Here is a 24,232-nt window from a genome sequence, read left to right as displayed (position 1 = left end):
AAGCTATAAAAGTTTGAGAAATCACCTAATTTTAGCTGCCCCTAGATTTCTCAACATGGAATTAGAGCCAAAGCTAACTACATCAAGGAAGGGCAACACAAAAAAAGATACTCAAGGGGCAAACCATAAAGAGATCATCCTGGAAACATCAAGAGCATCAATCATCAAGAAGGACTAACCCTCTCATCATATTGAAGTAAATAATTAAGGAGCATCAAAGAAGACCTCGAAACCCTAGCTCATCTAAATAAGGGTTCCACTCTTGAAGCATTCTTGGGAAAATCACACATTCTACAATCATTATCACAAGGAAGGAAGAACTAAGCGCTTTTGGATATGTTTTTTGGGCTATATTCTCCACACTTGTGAAGTATTAGGACATCCTTATGCAACAACAAGTATCGAATTGCCACCACCATCAAGGGTCAAGTTTTGTGCCAAGAAAGGTCTCCTTTGCAAGCCAAAACGACAAGAAAAAAAAGTTAAGTCAAGCAAAGTAGAAAGGAGGAAAATTTGTCCATCTTATAGCCACATGTGTGAACTAGGGTTACTACATAAAAGGCCAAAATTGCAAAACTACTACAACAAGTCAAAATTTTGAAGAAGGGCCGAAATTTGAGGTTGTGAAACAAGTTTAAATAACGTTGAATTGAAGGAAGAAAAGAAGGCAAAAACATTTTCATCATCATCATCATCAAGGAATCAATGATATGTCCCTTTGAGCCAAGGATCACTTTTGAAGGAAGACATCTTCACTAAGAAAACATCTTTTATTATCTACAACATCATTAAAATCAAGAAGGCATCAAGTTGAATATCTCATCATCTAGGAGTATCTTCAATTGACAAGTAAGTAATTTTATATCTATATTTGAATCTTTTAAAATGATTTCATTGTGCAAGGAAAACAACAAATTGGTTGGGTCGTAAAACTTTCTTGCATGGAAGAAGAGGATAGATTTGATCCTCATGAAAAATGAAGTCGTTGAGCATGTTAAGGGTTCTATCACTAAACCTCCAAAGGAAGAAGCTGAAGCTCGAGCTAAATACATGAAAGGGGAAATAAGGGCTCAAAGGATTCTTATAAAATCCATCAAGGGTCCCCTCATTCTGTATGTAACAAAGTTAGAGACAAAAAAAAATACGAGAAGTTAGTGGAATTTTTCTTCGTAGGCACTACTAGAGAAGTCATATATTTAGAATCAAGTTGTATAAAATGAAATCATATATGGAAAGAAGGAAGAAACCCTATTCAGTGAAATCTGGTCATTGTATAAGATTGAAGAAACTAGGTTAAAAACAAAGAGTAATGTGGAACCAAGTGAACAAGTTCAAGCATTTTCTACCATGACTAAGAGAAAAGGAAAGTTTGGAAAATTTAGTGCTCAGAGAAAGAAGAAGATCAATATGTCAAAGATCCAATATTATGGGAATTACGAAAGAGATTGTCTGAAATTCAAGAAGGACTACAAGAGGAAAGAAAAAAATGAAGCTCATATCATTGAAAGAGTGGAAGAACCTGATGAAAAGAAGTCAAAAGGGATAGATCTTCACTATTAGGGTTTCTCCAATGCATGGAAAGGAGAAGTGGGAGGTGAGAAAACCTCTACCATTGCAGTCAAGATAAGGAGCATTATGATGATATGCATCTTAGTAGAAAATGGCATCATACTAGAAGCATGTGATTAAAGCAAGAGCTCATGACATCATTATAAAAGCTTGAAAGGATAGCTGAAGTAAGAGTCTACATGGTTGTAGCAAGAACATGAAGTAGCTCTTAGTAACCTCATTGAAAGAATAAGTAGTACTTATGGGAAATGAAAGCCATCTAGCATGATGGAAGTAATCATAATACATCATCTTTATAATAAAGGAGCATTTATTGAATGAGGATAATCAAGATCCTCAGTTGGAATCTTAATTAGAAGATTCACTTCCCTTGGAAAAAGAAAGTGTCTTGTTGAGAATTCCATCTTGTATGGGATTCATGGTTTAGGAAATATGATGGTATGATGAAAAAGAAAGTGACATGATTAAAGAAATTTCAAGCAAGGAAAGGAAGTTGTTGAAGGAAGTTTAGATGACCAGCAAAAGAAAATAGGTATGTATGCATTTGTTAGAATAAGTCATGTCATCACATAGTTGCAGATAACATCAATAAAGGCTTTACGTCATGAGCATGATCGAATAAAAGGGATCTCTTACTTTGGAAAAGATGCATGAAGGCATGGTTCACATATTAACAAGATGAAATCAACATAATATGTCCTCATATGGAATATGAGGTGGTTGACAAATATGGAGGAACTATGGATGGAAGTTCTTGGGGAACAATATGTGAAGAAAGAAAGAAGAGATCATGAAAGATGCAATTATGGTCACATAAGAAAAGGAATCAAAATCCGATGACTAGAAGGAATTGATATGAAATATCCATGAAGAAGGTATGGAGACCCTAATAAGGTCTATAAAGAAAGGAGACGCTTAACATATGAATTATTGGAGATGTTTTTATAAATATGCAGGATGTTGATGTTGCAAGCAAGCAGATGTCATGATGAAAGGCCATCACAAAAGGTAATTTTGATTTGATGTTCATTTTTTTTTTAAACAACATCTGGATGGGTTAATGCAGGGCTACAGAAAAGGCGTTGTAGATGTCACCTACAACTAGCACTCATGTGGTGGATGGAATATCAAGGAAACATGATGTGGAAGAGGTAGTTGTATGAAGGAAAGCTAGATGTGGACTAGAAGATCACTTTCCAATAAGAAGAAGTATGACATGAATAACTCGAGGAAAGTGGTGGATGGCCTGTGCCCTATGAAAAGAAGAAGGCTCCACAATTTTTGAAGATGAATTCCATGACAACAAAAGAAGGAGCTATACAAGTAGCTGAAGGTCCCATGATCTCCACCTAGAAATATAAATTTGTTGGAAGAAAGTCCTTGGTTAAGAGGCATCTTGGACAAGTCCCTAAATAAGAGGGATCTTGGGTACATTCCTTTATAGGAATAGGTATATTCTCCCTAGTTGATAAGGAGAGATAAACACATCATTATTCTCTTCATTTTGGGAAGAATGAATGGAGGATTGGGTAAGCATATGGCATCTGATGCCGTTTGAGGATGTGGTAGGGTATCCAAGAAAAGAGTAGTCATAGAGGACTGATATTCTTTGAGGATTGGGAATCCAAGATAAAAATAGCCTTGGAAGGACATACCCTGTGAACACCCAGGTGGGTATGTTCTTTGAGAGACAATAATGATGGTGTCTATAAATCATTGGTCTCGCCATCATTGTGATCCGATCTTGTGGAGAGATAGAGTTGTTAGTCGAGGCATTTCTTTGTGAAAATGCTGGATAACATGATACTAAATAAATGGGTTACCAATCCAACTCTTCTTATGAGAATTCTTCAGATTGAAAATTTCCAAGTACCTTGTATGGATTATGAACACCTCCCCGGTTAAGAGGGAGTGTTGAAATATGTAAATAGGTTCAGTCTTTAGAATGACATATGTAATCATGATTTTATGTATTTAATGTAATGAAGAAAATAAATTTATTATTGTTATTCTTGAGGCATGGGTTTCATGCTCAAGTAAATTTATTTTATAGGTCAAGCACCCACTGACTACTGCTAGGTTTGTCATAAATTCAATTGAGTCATTCTCATGCATTGAAGACCCATTTAGGCATGTTACATATTGTAAAAAAAAATTATTGAGTCAAACTAGAGTCAAAAGACCCTCCAAGACCTTGTCATGGTGCAAAGATCAAGTCAGCCTAAAGATAGCAATTCATACCCCTCACAAGCCTATAAATAAGAAGGAACTCGACCTCATTTGGACACTCACTCAAGCAAGTTTGATATCCTCAATATAGAAGAGAGAAAAGGACAAAGAAGAAGAAGAAGAACAAGATTGAAGTTTTGGGCCTCCCTCTCTATCTCTTTTGTTAGGGTTTCTACAATTATTGGGCTAGACAAAATTCTTAAGATGCATCAAAGCTGTGAAGCTGCATTGAAGCAGTGAAGTTGCATCAAAGTTGTGAAGCAACATCGAAGCTATGAAGCTGAATTGAAGTTGTGAAGCTACATTGAAGCTGTGAAGCAATATTAAAGCTGTGAAGCAACATCGAAACTATGAAGCTACATCAAAGTTGTGAAAGTTCAAAATTGTGAATCACTAGAGAGGTCGAAGTTGCAAAAGAATTTGTGAGGTAGGCTGAAGTTGCCGCAGAATCTGCTTGGCAGGTCGAAGTGGCAGAAGAATCTGTTCGGCAGGTCAAAGTTACAAAAGAATTTGTTGGAAGAAAGGATTGCATAAGTTTCTGGAAGCAAGGTGTTACTTGGTCTTGGAGGGTCTTGGTCAAGTGTCAAAGTGCTTGGAATTTGTCAGTTGAAGATCTATAAGAAGAGAAATAATTCTGGTGGGGTTTTCTCTCAATTGGAGAGGCTTCTTCCCTAGTTGATCGCCTACATCCCGTATCCTATTGTCTCATTGTTCTTTATGGTTTGGTAGTTGTTTGATGATAGAGTGATTCAAACTTAAACAGGAACGTAGCAAATTACAAATATAACCGTAAATACAGAGATGCAACAGTTTTAACACTTCCTTTAATTAATATCAAACACTGAAATATGCTTACAAACATAATGGAAATAAGACTAGATCGGGCAATGGTAGCTTATATCTGAGAATAGATGTGGCGGCTACATGCCTCTGAACTATGTTTCAATGAGGCTTAGATTCCTATTTATTACTAAGAAACAATGGAAAACCCTAAACATAAAAAATCTAACCCTAGGAGATGAATCCCCAAAACTATGGGCCCTGTTTGGGTAAATTGGTACATCAACTTCCTAGGGTTGTAAATTTGGCATACGATCTCTGTTTGACACGCACAATACCTCGTTAGAAATATCTTTCCAAGGAATACGACATTCGAGTGACTAAAATTGGTCTATGCCACATGTTGGCCCTAGTTTTTCCCAAAAACATTGTTTCGGGCCTCAAAATAGCTCCAGAAGTTCAAGACCCGAAAAATTGCCAACAATAGTAAATTGTGCTACAATTAAGGAAACTAAAAAAATGAAAGAGACAATGGTGGGGGTCCAAGTGGATTAGGCGGGTGGCCACCAACATCCACCTGGATCAGTCCTCCCCCCTTAGGAAGCAATGGTCCACATTGCATTGAGTGCCTCCATGAGATGGGGAAACTTCTTCTGAACATGGTCCTTGGTGAGCCACTTGCCTTGGTGCAGGAGCTGGCCAGTTTTGACAACACGATATAGTTGAATCTTCTGCTGGCGAGTGTTCTTGCCATGTGTGTCCATAATCCGATCATTTGTGGCATGTTCCATGCAGTCTGAGTTTAACTACGTTGGTGTGAGTTGTTCTGCAATGTCTGATGTGTCCAATAATGGTGGGAAGTATGGTCGAAGGTGGTCCACATTGAACATTAGGTGTAGGCCAAGGAATGGGGGAATTTTGAGCTCAAAATCATTGTCTCCCACAACCTTGGTAACTGTGTAAGGACCATATCAGAGTGGTTTGAGATTTCGATGGGCTCCAGTAAGGCGTTCGTTCTGCAATGCAACTAAACTTTGTCACCCACCTGAAACTTGTGTGGCACATGATGTTGATCATGTCGCTGCTTGTACTTGGCATTTGACTTCTCCAAGATGTTGTGAACTTGCTAGCGGATGTGCTAGATGCATTCAATAAATCTGGTTGCTTTATCAGCCTCAGACAACACATGTGTGGATTCTATTTGTGTAGTCGTATGAGGCATGGCAACATCAATAAAAAAACAATGGTTGAAATCCTAGACCCACTTGAAAGGGACTACGACCATTCAAGCTATGGAGAGCCTTGTTATAACTATGTTGCACATAGGGAAGAACCTTGATGAGCCCCAATTTTGGTACAATTTGGGCTCATTTTGGCCTATTCTACTTGCTCAAACCATTCATTTTTTATTGCTTATGCATGAATTTCTTAGTTTATTCATGTTGTTTGTAGGAAGAAGGGTAGGCACTCTATCTACGTGACTAATGCATTATGATTCCAGGTTTTGGCATTAAAAGGGAGCAAAAGACAACGAAAAAGGAGACAAGGAGACAATGAGGTGGCACTGCTGGTTTTTAGGAGAGGATGTCCATGGTCTTAGGGACATTCCTCGTGATTCCCACCAAGAACTCCGAGCTCCAATCCATCTCCCCTCCGAGCTTAGAAGCAGCCAACTGTTCTACAGGAACAACAATTATAAACTACTCTACAGGAACAACAGTTATGACCGTCCTACAGGATCAGCAGTTAAACTCTAGTTGGACAGCCGAGCTCCTAAAATCAAGGACACTTGTTGGATCATCGTTTTTGTATAAGTATAGAGGCCTTAGCCTTGGATAGGTTGTTGAAACTCTCGTATTGCTATTGTAATTTTGGAGCACAGCTCAATTTTTGTTCCTTTTTGTAAGCCAATTTGGCATGATATCAGATTATGAATAAAGAAGGCAGATTCTGATCTAGTTCTGAGTTTTCTTAAGGAGACTATAGCTCTCAGGTTAGGGCCCAACCTGAGAGCCATAGATCCCCTCTGCTGTAGTGTTGTTTCCATTTCATTTCAGCACTTTGAGCTTTTCATTTGCACATGCAATTCGAATTACAGGTTGTTAAGTTGGTCTTTTTCATGAGTTAGATAGGAGTTGCTTATGGTGAATTTGTTTCGACTTGCTTAGTGTAGCAGAGGATAGATATAATCGATTGGAGCTCCAACAAAAAGGTTGTTAAGGCTCACTGTCGTCTCATCTGGGATTGGAGTGAAGTCCATGACTAACCACCAAAAATACGCATTTCTTTATTCCATGATTGCTGCAAACACAGTCACGTTATGTTAGATGCTTCCACATGATTCACACCTGCACCACACTCCTTTACCACAGCTTCATGCACATTCTCCTTCGCCTTTTGGATTGTTGTTCATTGAATTTACAAGCACAGGTAGTTTAGGTTGATGCATTTTCGGTTTGGTGACAGTCATAAGCATTTGTTTCACTTACACTGCTTCCTCTCGTTCCATCACTTCTTCCTCCACCTTGATCACACCTGCAAACACATCTTTGACCTCTGCTCCGCTCTGTCATCTCCCAAAGTCTCTCACTCCTCACGTACTTCCATTCTCTAGCCCTTTCGTTGACATAGCCCTTTACCTTCCAACCTCCTCCCTACACTCACTTCCCATCCTATTCTTCCACTTCTACAGCCATCACCAGCCTCATTCCTACCTTACACATCTCCCTCTACCATTTCATCATTCCTCCATCACGCCAAACACTCACGGTAGGTCATCCTGTAGCCATTTGTAGACATCCTGTAGAAACCAGAGTATCCTGTAGGATCCCCTGCAGCCATCCTGTAGGAGGCCACTCTCTCGGTTGCTGAGCATCTGAATGCGAGGAACCTCTGTGGATGGATGCTAAGGATCCCTAGGGACCTCTCCTAGCCTCCCCAACCTGTCCCACGCTTTCCTTCCTTCTCCATCCCATCTGCACAACCAAACCCTAGTTAGCACAAAATCACAATCATTCCATTCACTTAAAGGAAAAATACAAAAACATGTCTTTTATGATGCAAGCAACTTAGATCCATGCATTTTCACTTATTAGAGGTAACATCAGCATTGGTAGAGGTTTCATTCATATTCTTTGCATTGTAGAGGTTAGACTAGCTAAATTAGGGTTTCCTAGGTTTACATGCTTTGATTTGCTTTCAGTCCATTTTGTCAAGTAGAGTAGTTTTCCTTTGAGAATAGCTTTCGTCCATCAATTAGCAAGCTTCTTCTGAGAGCCTATAGAAGTTGGCTTGAACCCTAGCGGACTTGTGCCAGCTGACCAAGTGACAACTGCGACAAGAGCTAGTACTTGTGCATATAGCACCGTCGCTTCCAAGTTTGTACGAACTACCGGGTTGATAAAATGAGAGACAAGAAGCCCCAGGAGTTGTAGCATTATTGCTATAATACTGGAGCCCACCATCTTTTTGGCGCCGTTGCCGGGGAAGCATCAGAGTATTAGTAATTGTTGCTTTTCTTCTACTTTCGTACTCTTACTTCTGCTCAGTAGTTTATTTCATTTCCATTCTGCAAAAGTAGCTTAGCATTTCCTGCTTTCCTAGATTAGCATTTCCTGCTTTCATAGATTAATATTTCTTGCTTTCCTAGACTAATATTTCTTGCTTTCCTAGAGTAATTTTCCTTGCTTTCCTAGATTAGCTTTCCGATTCTGCAATTTCATTTGAGCAATATAGTTAGTTGTAGATCACTTTGTTTCAGTTTTGTAGGTACCAAAGAAAAAGCAAAAGCACTCAAAAAAAGAAAAGTCCTTTCCATTTCATGCCTCGTAGGAACCGAGATAGATCAGGCAAATTCCTACCAAACACCCCCACCACATCACTGAGTCACCCTTCTCTCTTCTTTGGTGACAGTGACCCAGAGGAACCTATAGGTGAACATCCTGAGATATACCAAGACCCTATAGAAGAAGAAGAGTTAGAGACCACTCCATCTGAAGCCATGGCTGATAATAGGAGAGAAGATGAGAGAATAGAAGGAGCTTTCCCCATCCGAGAGACCAATGGAGATATGAAAATGAAAAACATTAGCCCCTCCGCCTTGCCTCACTTCCATGGACTGACCATTGAGGATCCTGATACCTTCTTGTTTGAGTTTGCTGTCCTTTGTAGAACCTATGACTATACTGAAGATGAGCAAAAGCTGAAGCTTTTCCCTTCCACTCTTAAGGATGCAGCACTACGCTGGTTCATGGGATTACCTAGGAATAACATCGCTACTTGGGCTCAGATGCAGCAAGCCTTCAATACCAAGTATAGGGATTATTGTAGGTCCAAGGAAACCAAGGGAGAGATCTTTCGAATGACCATGGGGAATGATGAGTCTTTAGAGGATTATGAGGAGAGGTTCCAACTTAGCTATAAACGGGCCAGGTGCACACTTGACCCTGAATCCCTCAAGTTGGTTCTACTTCGAGGAGTCCCTAAAGATCTCTTAGACACCCTTCACATGTTAGCTGGGGGGGACATTTACCAACTGCCTTATGAGGACATCAAGACTGTGTTTCGAAATCATTCCAGGGCAGCTAGAAAACGAGGTAGAGGAAATCTCCTCTCCACTGGTGTCCCTTTCTCCAAACATGAGTTTACAAACCAATTAGAAGATCTTAAGAGTGAGGTGAGACAGACCATTGCCATGCAGCTGGACACATTCAGGATCCAGCAGAAGAAAGAAGAAGCTGAGAGAGCCTTGGCTGTCTTCTGTCCTAGGTGCACCAGAAGACACCCTAAGAACGAATATCCATTGCATTCGGTTGAAGTGTGTTTCGTTTGCGAGGAGGACCACCCAACAAATCAGTGTCCAACCTTACCTGGGTTTAAAGCCATGTACCAAGGAACCGAAGCCCCCACTGAACCTCTCTACTTCATCAACCAAAGGAGGCCTCAAGGATCTAGACCTTATCAGCAGGGGATGCAAGGGGCATCTCAAGCTTATTACAACCCCAACCAGTCAACTCCTATGCCTTCTTGGGGTCCCCCTGCTCATCCTTCATGGTCCATGCCTCCTCCATGGTCTTATCCACCTCAGTACCCTACTCAACCTACTTCTCATCCATATCACTCACATACCCAGCCACAGCCTCAATGGAGTGCTCCTCAGTCGGGGTGGAGGCCCCAATACAACACTCCTCCTGCCATTTTGCCTCCACCACCAGTTCAACCTCAGCCTTTACCTCCTGCTCCTCCAAGGCAACCTCAAATGCCTGCTCAACCGAACCCGAACCCCAACAATAGACAGGCTCAGCAGGTATATACTGGGGAGACCTCATGCCCTACCTATGCTGTGGAGATCCAGGAGATCAATCTTAGATCTGGAAAGACTCTTCCAGATCGCCAACCTCCTCCCCCAGAGGATGAGGAAAACCATCAGGAGAGTGAACCAAAGCCTATTCCACCCTTTCCTGAGAGACTAACACCCACCACACAACCTAACCCAGAAGAAGATGAGCTTTTGGGTGAGCTCAAGCAGTTGTGTGTAAAAATCCCACTTCTCCAAGCCATCAAGGATGTGCCTATTTATAACAAGCTGGTTAAGGAGAAGTGTTTCAAACACCCAGGCAGACGGAAGAGAGATGCCTCAACTATCAATGTCATAGGACAACTGTCTGACCTTATGCTAGGACAAGTCATCTGCCCAAAGTAACTTGATCCTGGAAGTCCTGTAGTAGATGTTCACATCAATGGCACCATTATCCCCCACACCTTGATTGATCTGGGGGCAGCCATCAATGTGATGACCAGGGATACCATGCTTAAACTCAATCTTCAGGGTTCCTTGAGGAAAACCTCGACAATACTGCAATTAGCAGATCGCTCCACCGTGACTCCCGAAGGGATTGTGGAGGATGTCTTGGTCTCTATTGATTCTTGGGAATACCCTGCAGACTTCCTGGTTCTGCAACCAAAGGCCAAGCTTACTAGATATCCTCTCATCTTGGGAAGGCCTTGGTTAGCTACTGCAGATGCTTACATAAGTTGTCGGGCAGGAAACATGACCATCAAAAATGGTCCCATGTCCAAGCAGCTAGTCCTATACCCTCCTGCCCAACCTTCTTTAGAGCATGATTTACCACTCTGGTTGGAGGAAGGAGAGGAAGACGAGGTGTACTCTGCACCTCTGTGCACCCTAGATACCACTAGAAGAGACCCTCCTACCGAGGATGATTTGATTGAGACCCTGATCCAGAATCCACCTTCCAGTGCACTATCTTTAGAGAAGTTGGTGGAGGATGCCCAAGCTAGCACCTTAGTGGACCTTTGTACGACCAGCCCTGTCACTCCCAGAGTCAAAAGTGTGGAGTTCGGCCCTGAGAGAGCATTAAAGATCAACTCCTCCCTATCTCCTTCCCAGGAGAAGGAGTTGTGTAGCCTATTGGCCAGCCACTTAGATGCTTTTGCTTGGAGCTATAAGGAGATGAAAGGAGTCCATCCCTCGGTTTGTACCCATCATATATACATCAAAGAGGATTGTAAACCAGTTAGGCAACCCCAGAGGAGAATGAATCCAGCCCTTAAGGACATTGTCAAGGAAGAGTTGCAAAAACTGTTGGATGCCAGATTCATCTACCCCATCTCAGATAGTGAATGGGTGTCCCCTCTAGTGTTGGTTCCCAAGAAGAATGGGAAGTGGAGGATCTGTGTAGATTACCGTGAGCTGAACAAAGCTACCAAGAAAGACCATTTCCCTCTACCTTTCATAGATCAAGTGTTGGATGGACTGGCAGGAAAGAATTTCTTCTCTTTCCTGGATGGGTTTAGCGGGTACAATCAAATCCAAATCAGCCCGAAAGACCAAGATAAGACCACCTTCACTTGTCCTTGGGGTACCTTTTCCTACCGAGTCCTTCCCTTTGGGCTATGCAATGCTCCTGCTACTTTTCAGAGAGCTGTTTTGAGCATCTTCTCGGAGTTGGTCCATGATGCAGTGGAAATATACATGGATGACTTTACTCCTTATGGGGCCAACTTCCAGGAAGCATTGTCCAACTTGGGAAAGGTCCTAACCAAGGGCATCGAGATGAACTTGTCCCTTAGCCCTGAGAAATGTGAATTCCTAATGACTGAAGGGACCGTGCTAGGCCATACTATTTCTTCCCAAGGATTGCAGGTGGATCCTAACAAAATTGCTCTCATCAAGAGGGTTCCACCTCCTCAAAAAGTAAGGGATGTCCGGAGTTTCTTGGGATTAGCAGGATACTACCGGAGATTCATTAAAGATTTCAACAAGTTAGCCTCACCATTGTTTGGTCTGTTGGCAAAAGATGTGGAGTTTAATTGGACTGACGATTGTCAGAAGAGTTTGAATGAATTAAAAGACAAGTTAGTGTCAGCTCCAATCCTGAGAGGTCCAAACTAGGCCCTACCTTTCCACATCCACACTGATGCCTCGAACAAAGCCATAGGTGCAGCCTTAGGACAAGTTGAGCAAAAACTTCCATATGCCATTTACTTCGTTAGCAAAAACTTGTCCAAAGCTGAGCTGAATTACACTGTAACCAAGAAGGAATTCTTAGCCGTGGTTCATGCACTGAACAAGTTCCGACATTATATTACTGGTTACCAGACTTTTGTACATACTGACCATGCTACTATTAGATATTTGATGAATAAACCAGATGTGAATGCTCGTATTATTAGATGGTTACTTTTATTGCAGCAGTTTGATCTAACCATTGTTGATAAACCAGGGAGAGAAAATGTTGTTGCTGACTTCTTGTCTAGATTGGATTTGTCTGCAGATGAAGATGGGACGGTGGATGACCAGATGCCTGATGAGCATCTGTTTGCTATCTCAGTACTCTCTCCATGGTTTGCTGATATAGCAAACTACCTTGTTTCAGCTCAGTTTCCTCCGCACCTCTCTTCAAAAGAGAAGAGCAGAATCATCAGAAAGAGTGCCTCATTTACTTGGATCGGGGGCAACCTGTTGAAGCTTGGCCCCGATCAGATCTTAAGGCGTTGTGTAAGGGAAGAGGAAGTCTTTGACATCCTCCTCACCTGTCATGATGGGCCTTGTGGAGGACATTTTGCAGCAAAGAGAACTGCCTTCAAGATCCTGCAGACAGGCTACTATTGGCCCACACTTCATCAAGATGTCAGAAGATATGTCAGCCAGTGTGACCAATGCCAAAGAATGGGGAAACCGACCCAAAGGGATGAGATGCCTCTCCAACCTCAAGTGACTCTTGAGCCATTTGAGAAGTGGGGCATGGACTTTGTGGGTCCAATCAATCCCTCTTCGAGGCAAAGATCCTACATCATTGTGTGCACTGACTACCTGACGAAGTGGGCATAGACCAAAGCAATCAAAGCAGCAACAGAAGAAAAAGTGGCCGAGTTCCTAAGAGACAACATCTTCTATAAGTTTGGCTATCTAAGAGAGCTGGTCACCGATCAAGGGAGCCATTTCACCTCCCACCTGGTTGAAGATCTCCTAGCTCATCACAAGATCAAGCATAGAACTTCCACTCCCTATCATCCTCAAGCAAATGAGCAGGTGGAAGTCACCAATAGAGCATTAGAAGGGATCTTGACTAAAGTGGTGAGCAATAGCAGAAAGGACTGGGCAGATCGCCTGGTTGAAGCCACATGGGCTTACAACACCACTTGGAAGACCACCACCGGCTTCACACCTTATGAGCTGGTCTATGGGAAGAAAGCTTTGCTGTCCATTGAGTTTGAGTATAACACTTTGAGGATGGCAGCTCAGCTGGACCTAGATCTCAGCCATGCACAACAAGAAAGGTTATTGCAGCTAAATGGACTGGATGAGCACCGCATGCAGGCCCTCCTTCACTCAGAAGTGGTTCAACTTCAGAGGAAGGTGTGGCATGACCAACATCTCCATGACAAGCAATTTCAGCCGGGAGATTGGGCTTTGTTGTATGATTCCAGATACAAAGATTTCAAGGGGAAGTTGAGAACCAGATGGCTAGGACCATATTCAGTGGAAAAGTGTCATGACAATGGATCCGTCCTCATTCGAACCATTGATGAGGAAGCCATTCCCATGCTTGTCAATGGGCATCGATCGAAGATCTACAGGAAGCCTCCCTCAAGACAAGAGTTCATCAAAACAATGGAGAAGGCAGTATTGGTGATAGAGAAGGGTCCTGCCCCTGCTTTGGGCACACCCTGAAGCATCTAAAAAAAAAAATTAAAATTAAAAATAAATAATAAAGATCCTTGGGTGAAAACCTCTCTGAGGCGCCCAAGGCAGGTGGTAGGGGTGAAAACCTCATTGAGGCGCCCCTGCTATCTTTCAAAAAAAAAAAAAAAAAAGAGATAAAGATCCTTGAGTGAAAACCTCTCTGAGGCGCTTAAGGCAGGTGGTAGGGGTGAAAACCTCATTGAGGCGCCCCTGCTATCTTTCAAAAAAAAGAAGAAAAAAAACAAAAAGAAAAAAACAAAATCAATAAGTCATTATGTGAAATTTGCATGCAGATTGCAGGTGTTCTATGGAGGAGAGGAAGCTTCTCAACTCAAAGCCAGAAGTCCTTATCATGCAGTCAGGACACCTCACTAGCACCTCCTCCAAGAATGCCTATGTTCTTCAAGGTATGTGCACTTTTATTATAAACTGAGTCTCCTACAGGAAGACACAGATTTTCTACAGGAAGGTGCGATTTTCTACAGGAAGGTGCAAATTTCTACAGGAAGAGCTGCCTGTCTACAGGAAGCTCTGTACTTCTACAGGAAACTTCCTGTAGAAGCTCAGAACGAGCCAGAATGCGTCTCATGAGCAGATCTGATGACTACGGGTTGGTGTGGACGCATGCAAGCCTCTTTTGGGCTCATGCACGACGCTGATACCTTGCTCCACCATCCTCGTCACCATGCAACTAAGATCCCTGCACCAACAAACCAGATCAATGAATTCTCGTGGAAAAATCAGTTGTCAGAGAAAAATGAACACCGAGAGCTCATACCATGTCCATGTCGAGCATCAGAAGCTTCGGGAGCGCGATTAGCAGGTCATCTCCATTGTCAAGTAGCATGCGCCCAAGGAGGGGAGACTGTTACAAGGCACCCCGCGGGAATCCTGTAGCAGTCAAACCTGCAGGAGTGGATACCATTCATCGCCCAACCATCTGCAAGCAACACGCGGGCGCATGCAACCAAAGCGTCCACTACAGCGCCAGCATCCTGTAACCACAAGCCTCCGGGACTGTGTAAGCCACATGCAGCAGGTAGATCCGTCGTCCAAAAAACTGAAAATCATGTGCAGACGCGCGCAGGTAAGTGTTCTAATCCTTCCTTCCATCAAATCGCATGAGTATTACTTTGATTTGTTTGCATGGCGTAGAAATGAATGGTTGAGCGGCCGTAAGGCCAGTTGACTGGCCACGTCGGCTAGTGAATGGATAGTCAGATGATGGGGTGGCAGCCACGACAAAGGGAACACACAGCACGCACGTGAAGATCAGTCCCGTCAACCGAGAAACGAAGTTTAACCGAAAAGGGCGGCGGCAGATCTGTGGGAATGAATGCGGCAGCAAGTGAATGTGCAGGTGGATGATGGGTGACGTCACCCAACGGTCCGGCGGGGACAGCTCACCCTCCGCGCCACGAGCTGCGCCAATTCAAAATCTAATCGGCTAGATTGTGCGCGTATATCCATCCACCTCCACTTCAAAACTTGAGTAACTCTTCTGAATACCTCTGCATGTTGATACGCCAAGCTTTCGGCCGACTGACCACCAGTGAAGCGCACCTCAACCGCAGTCCAATTGCAGTCCTCCCCGAAGTTTGCACACTGCTCCTACAGGAACAGTTTCTACAGGAACGCAGTCCTACAGGACGCAGTCTTCTACAGGAACGCGGGTGTTCACGAAAAAAGGTGGCCGAGTAACGAGGTAACCCTGGACTTCTCATGCAATTGCTCATTTAAGGTGGTAGGATTGTCAGTTACTGTCAGGGTAAATGAGAAAGTAGACCAATTGCTGTCTGTGTGCCCATACTACAATTCTACAGGATTGTTGCGTGGTTAGACTGTGTTGTAAAATTTTTGTGGGTTATACGCATTGTTCTGCACTCTGTCACCGAAACTAAACTCTCTTCCACCATCACCACCTCCGGTTAAGAAAATTGTGCATCATGCCGGGTGGATTTATCAGGAGAGAACCCACAGATTCCACCAAATTAAGGAGAAATCCAGCAGTGGTAGATCTCTTTACCAGGGCACAATGGATGCCTTTTTGTGATAAGCTACAGGGCTACGATGATGAAGTAGCCGAGGAATTCTTGCAGGCATTGAAGCCTAACCACTAAGGAGGGAAAGGATGATAGAGCAAAAGAGGGCACCCCCATCCTGTCAGCAAGGGAAAAGAGGTTGAAAAGCAGGGCAGTCAAAACTGAGGTGGTCCCTGCCAGCCCAAGCACCTCGTCAGCTCCTGCAGTCAAAGCCAAAGGCAAAATCCATGCAGCCAAGCAAGAAAAGGTGGTGAGAGTTGCATCTGCAGGAACACAAAAACAGGCTTCTACAGGAAGCCCGAAGATCAGTAAGGAGCAAGCTTCTACAGGAAGCCCAAGAGCAACGACCAAGGCTTCTACAGGAAGCCCGAAAATCGTTGGAGAACAGGCTTCTACAGGAGGCCCAAAAACGGAGACAAAGGCTTCTATAGGAAGCCCGAAAGTGCAACCACAGGCTTCTACAGGAAGCCCGAAGACAGAGACAGGGGCTTCTACAAGAAGCCCGAGATTGGAAAGAGGGGCTTCTACAAGAGGCCCGAAGGTCATTGAGAAACAGCCTCCTATAGAGAGTCCGAAGACAAAGAAAGAATCTACTACAGGAGGCCCGGAAGCGGGCAAAGCAGGGTCTTCCACAGGAAGCCCGGAATCTAAAAAGGAGGGGCCCTCTACAAGGAGCTCCGAGAGAGCAAAACGCAAGAAAGAGAAGGCTGGCATTCTCGAAAAGGAGGCAGCAGCGGCATTGGCTGCCCTCAGCACACCTCTAAAACCGAAAGAGAAAAGGGAGAGGGAGACCCCTCTACCACCCGAAGCCAGGAGAAGCAAGAGGATGACCACGGGCAAGCCACAGCCTCCACCCAGCAGCCAAACCACTTCAGGGGATGTCCCTACTTCACCCAGTGCAAGGATCCCCTCTAAAACATCAGTCACCCCCGAAAAGGGGAGCCCAAAAATAACTTCCTGGACACGAAAGATAGGCCAGTCGCCTTCCGAAGCCCGACTCAAGGAAATAGGAAAGGGGAAGGAAGCATCACCCTCGTCACCACCAGGGGCAGAGAAGGCAGGGCCATCAAAAGCAGAAAAGAAAGAGCCTGTTTTGGTCCCGAGTCCTCGGCCAAGGACAAGGAGCAGGAGCAAGGTTGCTCAAGGATGAGCAAATGGTTCAGCTGGGGGGTGATGATGAGCCCCAATTTTGGTACAATTTGGGCTCATTTTGGCCTATTCTACTTGCTCAAACCATTCATTTTTTATTGCTTATGCATGCATTTCTTAGTTTATTCATGTTGTTTGTAGGAAGAAGGGTAGACACTCTATCTACGTGACTAATGCATTATGATTCCAGGTTTTGGCATTAAAAGGGAGCAAAAGACAACGAAAAAGGAGACAAGGAGACAATGAGGTGGCACTGCTGGTTTTTAGGAGAGGATGTCCACGGTCTTAGGGACATTCCTCGTGATTCCCACCAAGAACTCCGAGCTCCAATCCATCTCCCCTCCGAGCTTAGAAGCAGCCAGCTGTTCTACAGGAACAACAGTTATAAACTGCTCTACAGGAACAGCAGTTATGACCGTCCTACAGGATCAACAGTTAAACTCTAGTTGGACAGCCGAGCTCCTAAAATCAAGGACACTTGTTGGATCATCGTTTTTGTATAAGTATAGAGGCCTTAGCCTTGGATAGGTTGTTGAAACTCTCGTATTGCTATTGTAATTTTGGAGCACAGCTCAGTTTTTGTTCCTTTTTGTAAGCCAATTTGGCATGATATCAGATTATGAATAAAGAAGGCAGATTCTGATCTAGTTCTGAGTTTTCTTAAGGAGACTATAGCTCTCAGGTTAGGGCCCAACCTGAGAGCCATAGATCCCCTCTGCTGTAGTGTTGTTTCCATTTCATTTCAGCACTTTGAGCTTTTCATTTGCACATGCAATTCGAATTACAGGTTGTTAAGTTGGTCTTTTTCATGAGTTAGATAGGAGTTGCTTATGGTGAATTTGTTTCGACTTGCTTAGTGTAGCAGAGGATAGATATAATCGATTGGAGCTCCAACAAAAAGGTTGTTAAGGCTCAATGCCGTCTCATCTGGGATTGGAGTGAAGTCCATGACTAACCACCAAAAATACGCATTTCTTTATTCCATGATTGCTGCAAACACAGTCACGTTATGTTAGATGCTTCCACATGATTCACACCTGCACCACACTCCTTTACCACAGCTTCATGCACATTCTCCTTCGCGTTTTGGATTGCTGTTCATTGAATTTACAAGCACAGGTAGTTTAGGTTGATGCATTTTCGGTTTGGTGACAGTCATAAGCATTTGTTTCACTTACACTGCTTCCTCTCGTTCCATCACTTCTTCCTCCACCTTGATCACACCTGCAAACACATCTTTGACCTCTGCTCTGCTCTGTCATCTCCCAAAGTCTCTCACTCCTCACGTACTTCCATTCTCTAGCCCTTTCGTTGACATAGCCCTTTACCTTCCAACCTCCTCCCTACACTCACTTCCCATCCTATTCTTCCACTTCTACAACCATCACCAGCCTCATTCCTATCTTACACATCTCCCTATACCATTTCTTCATTCCTCCATCACGCTAAACACTCACGGTAGGTCATCCTGTAGCCATTTGTAGACATCCTGTAGAAACCAGAGTATCCTGTAGGATCCCCTGCAACCATCCTGTAGGAGGCCACTCTCTCTGTTGCTGAGCATCTGAATGCGAGGAACCTCTGTGGATGGATGCTAAGGATCCCTAGGGACCTCTCCTAGCCTCCCCAACCTGTCCCACGCTTTCCTTCCTTCTCCATCCCATCTGCACAACCAAACCCTAGTTAGCACAAAATCACAATCATTCCATTCACTTAAAGGAAAAATACAAAAACATGTCTTTTATGATGCAAGCAGCTTAGATCCATGCATTTTCACTTATTAGAGGTAACAGCAGCATTGGTAGAGGGTTCATTCATATTCTTTGCATTGTAGAGGTTAGACTAGCTAAATTAGGGTTTCCTAGGTTTACATGCTTTGATTTGCTTTCAGTCCATTTTGTCAAGTAGAGTAGTTTTCCTTTGAGAATAGCTTTCGTCCATCAATTAGCAAGCTTCTTCTGAGAGCCTATAGAAGTTGGCTTGAGCCCTAGCGGACTTGTGCCAGCTGACCAAGTGACAGCTGCGATAAGAGCTAGTACTTGTGCATATAGCACCGTCGCTTCCAAGTTTGTACGAACTACCGGGTTGATAAAATGAGAGACAAATACCCCAGGAGTTGTAGCATTATTGCTACAATACTGGAACCCACCAAACCTCATCCCAGGTTCATGGATTCTTGACCTGATAGTGCAAGGGTACCCATGTGGGTGAGGAGAAGATGTCTCTGTATTCTTCCACGATCATATCCACCTACTTCTGCTGCTTGGAGGAACCCTTCTCGGGGGCCATGTATGTCGCTACGATCTTCCCCTTACTTTGAGAGATAATTAGAAAGAAAAAAAATTTACCAGTCTTGGATATTATCTTACTTCATTTCTTATCAGATATCAAAGAGATGGTAGTAGTTGGGGCTACATTCGGTATCCTGTATAACGTATTAACGAAAGAAATAATTATAGAGTAAGGTCTAGATCGATATACAGCATGCCACTTCCACAAGTATGATTGTCCTAATAATACATCAAAAACTTCAAGAGGAGCAACATCACACCTTACCTCATGCGTCAAGGTCTTGATGCAACATCACACCTTACATTGTTGGTTAACTCGGAGACCTCGTCCTTGGTGAAGCCACCCGATGTTGTATTGAGTGCAGGTGTGGTGTGGCGTGGTCAGTAGGCCCAACTGCTTCATGACCTCTACTGAAATGAGGTAATTTTGGATCCCACCATCGATAATGAATTGCAGCATTGAACCCTTCACCCATATTTGTGAGTGGAAGAGACGCTTCCCCTCCTCTGGATCTTGGTGGTGGCAATAATGGCCCTGGGTTCCACATCAATAATCTACTTCCATTTGTCATTCCTCTTGTTAGGTTCCAACTCAGAGTCAGAACATACATATGATTTTGAAGCCTTCAGCTCGGCCACCAGGGACTGCTTGGTCCGACACTCACTTGTGTTTTAAGTGGGGCTCTTATGGAACTCACACCACTTTCCTGTGTCCTTCTTTGACTTCATGGTTTTGTTATTTTCTTACAGCTTCAATGGGTTGTCTTGGGTCACCCCGCCTTGGCTTTGTCCTTTGTTCTGTGGTTTGGGGGCGCCTTTCCCTTGCTTCAGATTCATAGATCCAAAGTCTCGCTTTTTCTGTTTAAACTTTTTCTCAATCTTGATAGTGTATTGGTACGTTGTTCCGAGTGAGGAGATGTCCAAGAACTCCATCTTGTCCTGGATGTACCTATGTATACATTAGTGGTACTTGAGTACGAAATTCCACTCAAAGTCCTTGATACCCAACTTTGTGCGAAGGGTATGAAAAACATTGGTAAACTCTGGCATGTCTTGGTCCCTTCCCTGCCACAGCATGGTCCACTTTATGTATTTATCCTCATAGATCTCAAAAAGGTAGTACTGCTCCTTGATGGCATCCTAGAACAAATTCCAAGTGGGTGCGGCTGAAAATAGTGAGGGTGTACTTTCGTCCTCCTCAAAATAGGTTTCCTACTAGTTCTTGACATGGGGACAACTTTGAGAAGTGCAAAAGTAATCTTTTCATGGATGGAAAAATCATGAACAAAAAAATATCCTTCTAGATGATTTAACCATTTATCTACGACGTCTGCATCTATATGACCTTCAAATGTGGGGATGTTAAAGTTAACTTATACCTTAAAGGGTGTGGTGCTTCCAGAATAGCTGCTGGAAGGAGATGCGTCGCCTTTGGGTAACAACTAAAGGAGCTGGGAAAATTCGTCCATCATCTCGTTCCTCTGTCGCTTGAGGGCTTCTCTGAGCAAGATTTTGAAAGGATCTCATGCCCCCTCATCTTTCTTCTCTTTCGCCATGGGAGGGCGTTGGGATTTGCGAGGCTGGTCTTCCAAAGGTGTGACCAGTTGGAGCCCTTACTCCTTATATCTCGACCTCATTTGGGGCATGCAATGAAAAATAGAGAAAGAGCAAACTGCTTTGATACCACTAATCTAAACTTAAACACGAACATAAAAAATTACAGATATAACCATAAATACAAAGATGCAGTAGAAATAACACTTCATTTCATTAATATCAAATACTAAAATATGCTTATAAACAGAATGGAAATAAGGCTAGCTCAGGCGATGGTAGCTTATCTCTGAGAAGAGATGTGGTAGCTACATGCTTCTGAACTGTGTTAAAATGAGGCTCAGGGGGCCTATTTATTATTGAGAAATAATGGAAAACTCTAAACATCCAAAAAACTAACCCTAGGAGATGAAGCACCAAAACTATGGGCCTCGTTTGGGTAAATTGGTACATCAACTTCCCGAGGTCGTAGCTTTGGCATACGATCTCCATTTGATGCGCACAATACCTCGTTAGAATGATAAATTCGAGGACTGCAACTTCTGATCAACCAACATCAATTAATGACCCATGTTAGCCCTGGTTTTCCAAAAACACATCATTTAGGGCCTCAAAACGGCTCCGGAAGTTCAAGACCCAAAATTTTTCCAAAAAATAGTAAACTGTGCTACAATTAAGGAAACTGAAAAACTAAAAGAGACATTAGTGGGGGTCCAAATGGAATAAGTAGGTGGCCACCAACATCAACCTAGACCAATCTCCCCCTTAGGAAGAAATGGTCCCCATTGCATTGAGTGCCTCCATGAGAGGGGGAAACTTCTGCTAATCTTGGTTCCTGGTAAGCCACTTGCCTTGGTGCAGGAGTTGGCTAGCTTTAACAACCTGATATAGTTGAATCTTCTACTGGCGAGTGTTCTTGACTTGTGTGTCAATAATCCGATTAGTTGTGGCTTGTTCCACATAGTTTGGTTTTAACTCTGTTGGTGTGAGTTGTTTTGCAATGTCTAATGTGTCCAGTAATGGTGGGAAGTATGGTTGAAGGCAATCCACATTGAACAATGAGTGCAGGCCAAGGAACGGGGGAATGCTGAGCTCAAAAGCATTATCTGCCACAACCTTGTTAATAGTGTAAGGACCATATTGGAGTGGTTTGAGCTTCCGATGGGCTCCGGTAATGCGTTCTTTCTACAAATACAACCAAACTTTGTCGCCTACCTAAAACTTGTGTGGCACCCGATGTTGATCATTTCACTGCTTGTACTTGGCATTTTACTTCTCCAAGATGTCATGAACCTGCTGGCAGATGTGTTGGATGCATTCAATAAATCTGGTTTCTTTATCAGCCTTGGACAACACATGTGTGGATTCTATCTGTGTAGTCGCATGAGGCATGACAACATCAATCGGACACAACAATTGAAATCCTAGACCCACTTGAAAGGGACTGTGACCAATCAAGCTATGGAGAGCTCTGTTATAACTGTGTTGCCCATAGGGAAGACTCTCATCCCAGGTTTGTGGATGCTTGACTAGACAATGCAAGGGTACCCCTATAGGTGAGGATTGTAGGAATTTACAGGGTAAGTTCCTCAGACAGAACACCAAAGGACACCGCTCGCAAACAGATCGCAGATCAATACACCAGTACTTTTGATGTGGTTAAAACCCTCAAAGAGGGAAACAATCCACAGCCTGAGCCAATGCGGCCATTTCAGACAATTTATTAATAAAAGAATGAAAATTTACATAAGCTTCTCTCATGAACGGTTAACCTACAAATGACCCTCCATGATCTTTAAATAGAGATCATGGACCAATCGGGTGTTAAGCCACGGATCAAGTGTCGGTAATACCGAGGAGAGAATGAACCATCGGATCACTACATATCGTGACCGTCGGATTGTAAGTTACAAAATGTACATAGTAAAGAAACACACTTTACCTAATTCTATACCTAACTCTATACTAGACCAAGTTGTACTTAACTATTTCCTATGTGTCAGAATATCCTAACATCCCCCCTTAAGAACAAATTGGGATAGGATTGAAGAATTTACAAATATGACACAGTAGGAGAAGGAAGGAGGCACTAGAGCCTATCCCCCCTTAGTGACAACTTCCTGAACTCCAACCATAAATCGAAGTTTAGTGAACTTCGCCTTTGTGAGAGCCTTTGTAAAGATGTCTGCAACTTGATCATCTGTTGAACAATATTTCACTTCAAGAACATGGTCATGAATGAGCTTTCTGATGAAGTGCATGCGCAGTTCAATGTGTTTGCTGTGTTGATGTTGGACTAGATCTTTGCATAGTTGAATGGCACTTTGATTATCACACCAAAGTGTAGTCGGATATTGCTGCTGAAAGCCAAACTCCGACAGGATCTGATGAAGCCACAAGGCTTCCTTACTAGCTTCTACGGCACCACGATACTCTGCTTCTGCTGAAGAAAGAGAAATGGCACCTTGTTTCTTGCAAGCCCATGTAATAGGTCCTGAACCAAGAGTGAACACATAACTTGCAGTAGACTTCCGATCATCAGGGTCACCAGCCCAATCGGAATCAGTGAAACCAACCAATAGAGGAGATGCTTCGGCACTGTAATGAATCCCAAACTAAACTGTACCTCGAACATAATGAATTATTCTTTTAGTTGCTTTCCAATGACTTTCACGTGGGTTTTGCATAAACCGAGCAAAAAGGCCAACAACAAAGGAAAGGTCAGGACGAGTATGGGTTAGATACAAAATTTTTCCTACAAGTTGACGGTATAAGGTAGCATCAACTTCAGGAGAAGTACAAGTGACTGAAAGTTTGACTCTAGACTGAAAGGGAGAAGGGGCTAGCTTATAGTCTTCCATGTGAAAATGGCGTAGAATATCACAGGCATACTTGGATTGGGAAAGGGAAATACCTTCCTTGGATTGCAAGACTTGAAGACCAAGAAAATAATGTAAGTGTCCTAAGTCTGTCATTTCAAACTTCCTTTTAAGGCTAGACTTCACATGGTTTATAAGGTTGGGATCACTACCAGTCAGGATAAGATCATCAACATAAAGAACAAGAATGATAAGAGACTTGCCCACTTTCTTGGTGTAGACAGTATTGTCAGAATGACACCTAGAAAATCCATTTTCTAAGAGAAAGTTATCCATTTTGGCATACCAAGCTCGAGGAGCTTGCTTGAGACCATAAAGGGATTTATTAAGCCGACATACAAGGCTGGAGTCTGTTTGTATAAAGCCAATAGGTTGTTCCATATAGATTTCTTCATGCAAGTCCCAATGCAAGAAGGCGGATTTAACATCCATCTGATGGACTTCCCATTTGAAAGAGGCAGCAAGGGAAAGAACAAGGCGGATAGAGTTCATTTTGGCAACAGGGGAGAAGGTTTCAGTATAGTCAATGCC

Source organism: Pinus tabuliformis, chromosome 5_1 (genome assembly GCF_031772625.1).
Source record: "Pinus tabuliformis cultivar Carrire ecotype Pingquan chromosome 5_1, CPIR1, whole genome shotgun sequence".
In the NCBI taxonomy this organism is placed as follows: Eukaryota; Viridiplantae; Streptophyta; class Pinopsida; order Pinales; family Pinaceae; genus Pinus; species Pinus tabuliformis.
The sequence above is the reverse complement of the archived record's forward strand: the minus strand, read 5'-3'. Positions refer to the sequence as shown.